The following is an 11,880-nucleotide window of genomic DNA, read 5'->3' on the forward strand; positions in this document are numbered from 1 at the left end:
AATAATGCGGTTTTAATCGGTATTAACAAAAGGACTTTTTTTCAGATTTCTCAAGCTTATTGTCCCGTTCATAACATAATTTTGCACCCCATCGTGTAAATCTATACGAATATGACTTTTAATCAAGATGGACAGATAGCTAGCGTTGGGAATACGATGATTGTTCAGGTTTGATCTCCGTGAACAACGGCCATGTCTGAACTCAGAAGAAGCGCCCAATCCTGTGCTATTTCTTCTGTTGCACCCACGTGGGATCCCTCTGCGGCTTTACAGCTTCTCAGCCAATCACAGAATAGCATTCATATTCTCTCGACTGCAATTGGACAGTAAAGGTTAAGGCTGTCATTCAAGAAGGTTTGTTGTCAATCAATACCACGCGGGGTCAAGCGCTGACAAATGCCTGTGCTTTTCGCTCTTCTGCCCGTGAATAGTGCCTGGAATGGCTGCTTAATTAGCTTCGAATGGCTTTTCTTTCCAGTTCAAACAATCTGTTACTACCACGTGGTAATGAGAGCCTTACATAAAACAAAGGAGCAAAGGAGCATGCAAACACTTTATAGCATAAAAAAATCCCTTCACTCATAATTACGTTACACACATACCAATAAAGTCATATTAATGCCATCTAAAACTAAGAGATCTTAATAATTATTAAATGTGCATCTATTTCTGATGTTTTTAATCGCAAACATATACCTTCTAAAAGCATCTTCGAGATAATATAGCATCATAATAACAGAATAAATCAATTTTATTTATTGAAAAAGGCAACAAAAAAAAAGCTAATAAGTATTCAGACAGTAATTATTAGTTTATGATTAGGACATTTAATATTGAATGTTAATACAATTATTTATCATTTTTAAAATAAATATGTGTAAAAAATGTGCATGTCTATTTTTATGTTTACTTGTTCCTGGATTTACATATTATATATATATATATATATATATATATATATATATATATATATATATATATATAATTTTTTTTAAATATATGCATCCCAAAATCTACAACGTATAAACACCAGGGTGGTCTTTTTAGGATTGTTTTTTTTTTTTTTTTTTTTAATAATTACAATACAACATGAATTTTTTCAATGTTTATTCCATGTCTGGGACTACTTACAGCTCAGTGATGTGAGGTCTTTAGTATTTACGGCCTGTGGTTTTGGTTTTGAATTGGGGGTGTCATGCACAGAGAGACACGTCATGTTTTCTCTGGTTGGCCTGTGACTGATACTCTTGATTCTGTCCATCCTTCTGATAAAAAAGAATCAGGAGGTGCTTATCAAGGCTGTTCTTTTGGCTGAAAAAGAAGCAAAATGTATATGTGTGTGGGTGTCAGAACTGGCAAACTAATCTCTCCCAGGCAACCCCCATCCCGCTCAATAGAAAGTGCTTGGATTTAGAGCAACAAAAGACTATGCCTAACCCCAGGGAGAAGGCCAGGGCCCCTCCACCCATGCAGATCTCCTCACTGTTTATTTACATGGAAACCCCAACCACTGTGAAACTCCCACCCCCCAGAATTTACACATGCCACTATTTGCAGAGGTGCTTTTAATTCTTCACAGAACAAGGATCGCCCGCCCTGCTCTCAACCTGAACTGATGCCCGGTTCCCACACGTACACACACAACCTAAACACATGACTGAAAACAAGCCTGCCATGCTCAGACGTTTGAGTAACAATGTGTGCACAGGGTTCAGTTATTCAGGTCATCTTGTGTGTTTTGATGTTTCTCCCTCTTGCCATTATAGATGTCTCTTCCCTGTTCTGGTTCAGCCATTGTTAAACATACAGTATAATGCCAGTTTATAAGGAGGCTATACATCTTGTGAGCCCCATTCATGTTTGTACACTGAAAACGAGGCACAGATAAATTGTTGAAACTGCACCAGTATCCATCACCATCCGATTGGTGCCTTATGCAGATTGCTCAGTATGTGGTCATTAATGTGACGCACATAAAAAGCAAGGGTGAAATGTAAAATCTCAGCACATAAATGAGTAATGTGGAACACTCTCCACCGTATTCATTCGAATGGGTCCCGCTCATGGAGCATAAAATGGGGGGCTTATTTCTGTGATGAGTGAGTATTGTGCTGCAGCGCTGTCTCCAGGGCACTGACATGCTTGTGCTTTGGTACCTAAAAAGCCAGGAGAACAGAAAGTGCAATTGCACACACACACACAGACACAGACACACACACACACACACACACACACACACACACACACACACACACACACACACACACACACACACACACACACACACACACACACACACGAGCATTCCAAGCCCACAATGGGCCCAGTGTGTGGTGAAGGGAACTGAATGGCCCACAGTGTATCAGGGTGACTCGTCAAGCTGTAATCAATGCAAACAGGATGAAAGGCCTTATCAAGAAGGACAAATGCAGACATGAACAGTGTCGCCAAACAAAAAGAGATGGAGCCGTTGCCAGAGGCTCCAGTCCAGGCTGAATGCAGCCAGTAGCGGGGAAACAGAGCCAATTACTATTCTGAAATTCTAATTCTCTGACATCAACAGCCACTCATTGATATCTTAAAGCCTCAAGTACGGGCATTAACACTACGCGCTGCAAGCAAACGGAAATACATTGTCTCTGCATTACACTGTACACAAATGAGAATGACACAATCTTACAGTACGGTCACATTAGCAAAATTTCCACAAATTTTTTTGTGCAAAAAGCCATTTGTACACTGTCAACAGTGTAGAGATATATAAAACACCGCTCACACAAGTCACTTTTTAAACCACACAGGATTTCGCCTTCACGTGAAACTCACGATCACGCAGATTTTTACTGAAACATCTGAATTTTGCTTGAGCAATGGCAAACATACTTAAAAATAATAATTTAAAATGATTCCAAATTATTTTATACTACAGTCGTAATCTTATTTTTGTATCATCATCATCTGGTTGTCACTAATAAATGCAATCCGTCTCATTCCTCAGCGTTTTGATATCACTTCAAGCCAATATCTCGTTACACACGAGTGTCTGAAAGGTACAGCTGCCTCTGCAATTTTCTGGAACTGCCAAGGGTAAAACGCTAGCAGAATGAACAGTAAAGATCCCCCCAAAACCTCTCAACCACAATGACCTTCTCACTGTGTTGTCGTAAAAATCAATAGCCCTGTCTACACTGGCTTTAGAAGAGGCCTAACGGCCAAAGAAAGGCCTCACGCACACACTTCTTGCTTGCCTGCTAATATTTCACTACCAGTCAGATGGTCATTTTTTCCTCATTTGGAGGATCCATTGAGAGTATATTCATATCCTCAGAGCAAGGGTTAAGGCTATTCAGACTGTGACGATAAAATGCTACAATGAGTCCCGATTTGAGAACACAGCCGCATTAATGACTATTGTGCGCAGCGACTGACTCATTTGTCAAGAGGCTTGTATGCTCCCATTTACAAACCCTCTCCTCCTCCATAATGGTAACGGGCATCATTTATTCCGCTCAGGCTGGCAGACTGTGTGATATCAAACCCTTGAAGTCTGACCTCCTGTCAGGCATTCTTAGCTACAAAAAGCTACTGAAAGCCTCTCTTGTGCCATTGTTGATTAGCAATCCATTAATACACAGCATCACGTAGCTTTAGGTTAACCGCAAACCAGCGAGATGATGACACTTGAGAATGCATTTTTTTTTCTCCTACGGAGGGATTTTGCTGTTGTTGTAAACATGGCGTGACCCCCTTCGCTCTCTTGTTAGAGTAAAACCCGTGGCTGAAACAGCAAAAGGCCTCTCTGTTATCTGCGCTCCAGTCACATCTCACTCCAGGCCAGAGCAATGGCGTTAGATAATTGCTAGCGACACTTACTTCGGCATTTACATTAATTTCACAATGAGCCACTAAAGTTCCCAGAGCCTTTCCTTTGAACTCCCAGAGCATGAACCGCTCCGTGTCTCTGCTGGATTTGTTCGCTCTCATTAAAGCGGAGAGGGATTAGTCACTGGGAGGGAGATTTTAATGGGGTATTGTGTCATTATTATTCCACACTGATCAACAAGGCCCTCTTGCTCGCCATTGTCCTCCCCCAAAACCAACCCACCACAGATTCTCGCTATTTTTCTACGGGGTCGTAAAGCCTAGCTCAAACTGTCCCCAAAGGATGAAGAGCACAATGGGCCATAATCAAGGTGTAAACCCACCACACCTCGCAAGATGATGCCATCAGCATCTTAAAGATAGCAGAAGCTGTTTTTCACATACCTCCCCCACTCAGTTGGAAACATCATTGTCAGTTTATGCCCATGTGAGGGTGGGGGGGATAAACCCCCCCAAAAGATTAATCCGATTCTAATTAGATTCTGCCTCTCCTGTATTTTCACACAAATCAACACTATCTGTTGTACATCTGCGAAGGTCTCGTTTCTTGCGGTAGCAGTTAGATAAAATCAATGGAGTGTGATTGATGTAAGCTTCGTGCCTGACAGTTCTGTGATGAATCTAAGCAAAACTAATTGTCTGACAGATTTCCAGTGTGTGCACGCACGTCTGTGAGCGCCGAGCTGCTAGAAAGAGAGACAGCAGAGCATATTACAGGAACGTTGATGTGCATTATTTTGTAGATCACTTCAAGACTGCATGGAGATCTGTTGCCATGGGAACTGAAAGCCCAGTGGATTGTGGGTCAATCACGGGGAGACTTGTCTGAGCAGATAGAAGGGGGGAGTCGTCTGTCTGCAGCTGAGAATGCTACCCTCAAGGCGCGCTGCAGGTGGTTGACTGGGTCATCATGTCATCAATATGCCAGAAACCATAGCAGGGAGCATCAATATGTAAGCATGGAACAGCAGGGCTGTTATATTCTCGTGCCAGCCTTGTGGACTCTTGACTTAAGGGGGCGTCATGAAGGCTGTAGACCCCATGTCCGTCAAATGCTTTCTAATGCTGAACGAAGATGCAGGCGCAGCTTGTTTGCTCCCCCCATGCAACAAACAGCTTTAGCATGCTGTCTGCTCTCATAACTGCTCTGTTGCTGGATGCTTTTCCATGCCAGGAGACTCACAGCAGGTTTTGAGCGCTGTCTACATGCCAAGTTGTTATCTCCTACGTGCTTGTTACTCACTTCCAGAATGTCATATGCACTGAACGCCGCCGTGGTTTCGCGCTCACACTGAGATGCTACTGTTCAATCAAAATCGATTATTATTTCATCTGTGCATAAAGACTTAATAAAAACAAATTACATTCATTTTCAAAGCTGGAATTAGAAATGCTTTAGTCAAAATATAATCTCTTTGTAAAGGTGCAGGTACATAGTTGCCATGGGAACAAGTATGAAAAGTGCAATCCACGGCAAAAGAAACACAACAACGTATGCTGGTATGATAAACGATGACTCATATTTTACAAAATGCGGTCGCTATTTCTAGACAAGCATTCCATTCTTCTAACATGTAATGAAATGAAAGGATGGCTGTCCAGTCAACCTCACCCTGGATGAAACAAGTTGCCAACTGCAGGCAGATAACTACACATCAAAACCGATTATGCAAAGTAATGCATTAAAGTAATATTTAGGAATTCGGTCATTAGTTAAAAAAAAAAGGCTTTCAGCACAAGTGAATGCTTTGAGAAGGATTAGAAGGCAGATTAAGTTATCACTTGTCTGGCCAACAGTAGTGTTGTGTGATTATAGAGATGTATTACAAGCACAGAATGCAGATATGACAGTAATAAAAATTGCACCCCATGCTCCAGAGACCAGAGGACCTCTGTGTACAGTATCTGCCAAACCACACTTGTGCGAGGAACAGAAGAACGTTATGAAAGATCTTGGGGTGGGAACTAAGAAATTTAACAACTTTGGTTTCATAACGAATCTATCCGCGGTTCTTTAAAATTTCAGAAAGAAATAATAAGATATAAGAAATGCAATTCTGTTGTAAAATGCTGAGATCACTTTATAATAAATCTAAACAACAAAGACGGTCAATAACTACACTGACTTTGGGGTCTCAAGAGTACTACAAAACTGCAGTTCAGTGAATGAGTCAGATTAATGAAGACACTGCTCCAAAAGGTCATAAGAGTCTTTTGCTTGGAAACTGAGTAATTATAAATCTTTAGTGACTGTGCTATATGTATCTGAATCACTAAGAAGAACTGGCTCATGAGTGTCATCAGCTCGAGAATCAGACTTCACTAGTTGCACTATTTCTAAAAAGAACTTTCTCATTAGAGTCATTTGTTGAAGAATCAGGATGGTTGTGCTGTATGTTTATGATTCATTTGAGAAATCACTGGTCGCGCTGTGCGATTCTTGCTGAATACTAAGGAAGGAAACAGAGTATTTTAGTGCAGCGCTAGAGGAGGAATCAGCATGCTAAAACTGTTACTGAGGCCATCATAAAAAATTATTTTGGTTCTGATATTCTTTTTATAATCTGGTTCTTGATTTCCAACCCTAGATCTCACAAATATTGTAATTAATCAATAAGACAAGAAGCTCTGCTATAATGTCAATATATAGTCAAAACCAAAAGGGGCAGTAACTTTTTGCATTTCATAATCACACAAATTTTTTAATTAAAAAAATATATAAAATAAAATAAAATAAATCACTCTTTCGGTGTAAAAACTGAATTCAGCATTTGTTCCTGTCCCACACCTGATCTCCATCAGGGGTGGCCATGTACTTGGTTTTTAATGGGAAGGAAAATGGTGACGTTTGGACAGGCTCAGGCAGCCAATGCATGCTGCTTTCACAGAACAAAGGCTGGCGCTTACTTCACACGGCCCCTATTCATTTTTCTTCCGAGATACTGTAATTTCATGACTTCCACACCATGGAGAGTCTCTTTTCTTATTTCCTGCCACAAAAGCAATAAAGCCCTGCTCCTCCAGGCAAAATTGCCTGTGCACAAGCACTCCTATAGCTGCTGACTGACACATGCTCCCTAAAAAAATTACTCCTCCATCTGCAGTGCCGTGCCGCCTCCGAGGGGGACTCCATTCCATTATTAAGTTGAAAATGAGAGAGAAAGATAGGGAGGGAATGTAATAGAGTTATACGGTGAGAGAGGAGGAGAAAAATGAGAAGGACAACTAGAGTCAAAGAATAATAGTGAAGCAAGAGAGCGAGAAAAGAGGCAGGGTAAGGGAGAGAGATGTCTTTTACGTGGAACAACAGATCGATGGATAGAGTGGGATTTCTGACAGGAGATGAGGCCCGGTGTTAAGAGAGAGCCTCTAGCTGGAACTCTGGTCTCTGTGCGAGAAATCGCTCACCGGGACGAGAAGATCCGTGAAGCGGAGCACTTCTGATCTCGCCGGTGGGCCTGCAAAACAATCAGCTGGAAATGACACTGATCACTGGTCTGACAACTATACGTTCATGCAATGGCTCCCCTTGCCAGGCTGCCATTTAACAAACAAAAACAGCCATGTGATAAAGAATGATTCCTCACAGCAGAGTTGATATCTCTGGAACGAGGTCATTACGTTTGCTAATTTAAAGATTTTCGATATCATATGGCACTAGGAATCTTATGAGAGTGAACAGAAGCCATGCAAATTAATGTGGTGCTACAGTGTGAAACTAAGCCTCTTATTTTTCCTTCAAATGAGGATTTAAATTGACTTCCTTTTTAAAATCTAATTATTAGCCTGTGCCCTCCAAAAGTCTGCCTGAAAGTGCCTGCAGCATGCCGCTTATTAACATACACACAACCGACGGCAAGCTTAAAACAAATTGTATATTTAGCGTGTGGTAATGGGATTAAATTCAGATGAATTCAGGAGTGTGTCTCACGTTTAAACGGCCTCAATATCACGGCTTCATTACGGTAGCTCCTCCACTTCTCTCGGCTCTGTTTACACTCAATTTTACTCCTCCGCCTCCCCCGTTCACTCGCGCCTCACAGCTATTCAACAGATTGTGCTCAAATACTGATCCAGAAATCTAAGACAATCATAAATAATAAAAGATTACACCAATCTCAGAGCACGCTGGTAGTTTGCCAGCAGCAATGAGCACACAGAGAAATAATTGTTAGCCATCTGTGCACCAGATTGGTAAGAGAAGAGGGTAAACAAAGAGCACAGTGTACCTGCTACAGTGTGCACGCCTAAGCCAGCCAACATTTAAGGCTTTGATGACGTGTGGCAGACAAGATTCGGAGCCATGGTCCAAAACATTTTCATGCAGCTTCAAAAATGTGGGCCGACATTCCAGGCCTGTGATATTACTGCCACTTTGCCTAATGACTGTGCCGCCGTGCGAACTGTGGTGCAATGTATCACTCTGCCAGTGAGACAGAGAAGGAGAATGGTTAGAGAGTAATTAGAATGGCAAATGATTGCATTTACATCTGACACATTTCATGTTCCAGAGGGGAAAATTATGTCATAAACGTTCCCTCTTTGTATCCACATTAATCATTGATCCCAGAGCCAAGACTGGTTTTACTGGAGCGCTGCTATCACGCAAGGCCATATATCCCATAAGGCTTATCACTGAGATTTCTTTGCTGACCTTAAATCAGTTTATGTACAAATTTGGACCATGAACGATGCCAAGATATTCAATACAAGCGTTATGTTATGTTTTCCCCCCAATCTTATAAATTGTAATGTATTACAAAGCAATACACATTCCACATACAAATGTTAAAAAGACTAGCAAGGTAAATGCACACTTCAAAGGAGTAAAACATGGTTTAACTGACCTAATAGAATTGTTTCCGAATGTGAGCGTAATTCATGTGAACCCATGTTAGAAATGGCAGATCATGGTCTAAAAGACTTTAATTTTGACTAAATGTGTAGCTACCTTCATAGAACAGCATTATATTTATTCATTACATATTTTACATATTTGCATATGTTCATATATTTGAGCTACTTTGTCTTTCTATTGTTCTGTGGACCCCACGAAGACTAGCAACCACTATTGAAAATGTATGTCATGAACAAATGCCATTAGTAAGTTGTTATTGTCAGTTAACACATACATATACATTATATATTATGACTATACTATATGTACTTATATACATAATATATAGTAGTAATATAAAACAGTATACACAAACACACACATATATATATATATATATATATATATATATATATATATATATATGTTGTGTAAATGTTTCTTTGTATGTCATATGTAAGTCATTAGTATTGTTTGTTACTGTCATTGTCACACAGTTCTAAAAATAACTTCCTGGGTGAGAATACAAAAGAAATTGTGATGTTTAGCAGCCACCCACTCAGTGTGGGGTGTCTGTCAGACTGGTAAAGTGTAATTGCAGATAAAGAGGAAGCTGGGAGAAAGTAAAACACAGTTCTTGTGTTCTTCTTGTATCCGAGAGGTCTGCCCAAGCACTCTCCCTCCCACTTTTCTTCCCTCTTTGTATGGCTGAGATGTGAAAATACATTTTCAGGTCCAATGAACAGTCCAGAGCGAGGAGAGAGGGAGAGAGGGGGAGCGGGACCGGGCCTACTCATGCTGTTGCTGTATCTGGAGTGTGAAAGGCAGATTAATCCATATTATCTGACGTGCCACGGGGACTCGCTGGGTGCTCTCTGCTCACTTGCTTCTCAAACTGCTCTGTGACATTTCATAAGATAATTCAGCAACAACAACAGCCAGCATTTCTATATCAAGGTGAATCCCTCCTGTGAGATTATACAGTCGTGTGACCTCTATGGGGACAAATATTGACCTACCCTAAGAACTCCCTCAAATAGTCCTTGCACAAACACAAAACATCACTTTCTCAGCACTCTGCATCTTAATCTAAGAGAGGGCTGACCTGGACTGTGACCTCTCATCCCACAGGAATGCCACTGTGGAGAACGAGAGGGAAGTGAGAGAGAGGGAGGGTGAACGTGTGAGAGAGAGAAAGAGAAAAATGAGGCGAGATGAGCGGGAGGATAGGCAGCATTAATGAGCTGTGTTTATGTTCAGCACTCTCCTGTTGATGGCGGTTAATGAAGCCGAGTACAGTTAGCGGAGGGATAGGGACACGCTATCAGTAATTAAAATCCCCCTCATTAGCAGAGCTTAGGGGGGGAGAAGAGACAAACACAGACAGGTGCACCAGCTGCACTTCTCTCTCTATTTCAGAGGCCGCTTGGGGAATAGTGTGTGTAAGCGTCAGGATGTTTGTGTGTGCTTGTCTAATGGAAGGGCTGTATTTGCTGTAATCTTCTTCATTCAATTTGTCCTGTGTTTTCATTTTCATTTTTGTCTACTCTAAACTAACACCAAACATTTTCCAAAGGTGCTGTGAGGAGGGCTATTTAAGCTGTCATTAAGCCACTCAGAAAAGTAAAACTAAAAAGTTGAGAGGCCTTAAGATAGGATATATATAGGATATATTTTTTACTTGTACATTGGATTATAAGCATTAATAGGCAGCTAGCCTGCCTTCCTTAAGACTGGATAGAACATGAACTAATATTATTTTTTATATTTTTATTCCACTGTTCAAAAGTTTGGGGTCTGTACGATTTTAATGCTTTCATTTAGCAAGGATGCATTAAATTGTTCCAAAGTGACAGTAAAGGTTACAAAAATATATACATTTTAAGTGAATGCTGTTTTTCTGAACTTTTTATTCATCAAAGAATCTTGAAAAAAAAGCTTAGCTTTGACAGCTTCCATTCAGCTGATAAAAATTCTGCTATCACAGGAATAAATTAATTTTTAAAATGTATTAAAATAATAAACAGTTATATGAAATTATTATAATATTATTCCTTTAATGTATTTTTGATACATTACGCAGGCTCTTTATGTATTTAAGAGTTGACTAACGTTTAGCTTTACAAGGAACACCAAACGACAGCATGGACTTTGGACGCTTGTACCTTGTAAACTTTAATATAAAAGAATATTCTTGCTTTGAAGGCTAAGCGCTGAATATGTAAAGGATAAGATAAGTTCAGCAGGATAATTCCCAACTTTTGGGTATGATGTTCTCGGCACTAAAGATATTGTATATTAGTATCATTTTTCAAATGATGGTAACACAGTCATTCCTCCATGGACTTTATCAGCTTAACGACAGTCATTCCTTCAGGGACCATATCTGCATAACAAATGTACAACACACAATTCCTAAACCAGAAGATAGCCTAAAGGCTCTTCCAAAATAGACTTAGATGGCAGCAAGGAGAGAAAGAGAAAGATATGAGAAAATATGAGTAGTGTTTGCTTTGCAAAATTTGCCTCTATGATGCTTTATTATTTCGAGTGGTTGCTAGATCGTTGCTTTGTGATTGCTTACTAGAGTAAAAAAAAAAAAACATCCAAACCTCAACCAGATCTTCTCACTGAAATTAATTTATTGATAAAAAATAATACAAAAAATTATTCTCAACATACTTTGATCTCAAACCTTGCAGGGCAACTAATGTGCACAAGTTTAATACTTAAGTTTAATACTTAACTTAATTTTCTTTTGAACCACAGTATCAGTAATCATGTTTACATGCACTAATTTCAGTCAGAATGAATCTAATATGACTTCTGTCTATGAGCACTGAACATTGCAGTCCAATTCACACAACAATTTATATGTTTATTACATGTATTCTCAACAAAAATTCAGTGCATGCACAATGCCTAGTCAGCACGGTTTCGAATCCGACTGAAAATCACATTTTCAAATCCTGTTGATCATATTATTTAAGCCCACCTCTTTCAATCAGATCAACTGGGGCATTTACATAAAGGACATTTACATTTCAGTTCGATTGACCCATCAGTGTGATTATAAACAGTATATTTGGGTGCATGTAAATGCAGCTAGTGATGTTTCCCTTAGCAAGAACCCATGATAAACACAGACATAAAGAAATAGG

The sequence above is a fragment of the Carassius carassius genome, chromosome 23, assembly GCF_963082965.1.
Source record: "Carassius carassius chromosome 23, fCarCar2.1, whole genome shotgun sequence".
Lineage (NCBI taxonomy): Eukaryota > Metazoa > Chordata > Actinopteri > Cypriniformes > Cyprinidae > Carassius > Carassius carassius.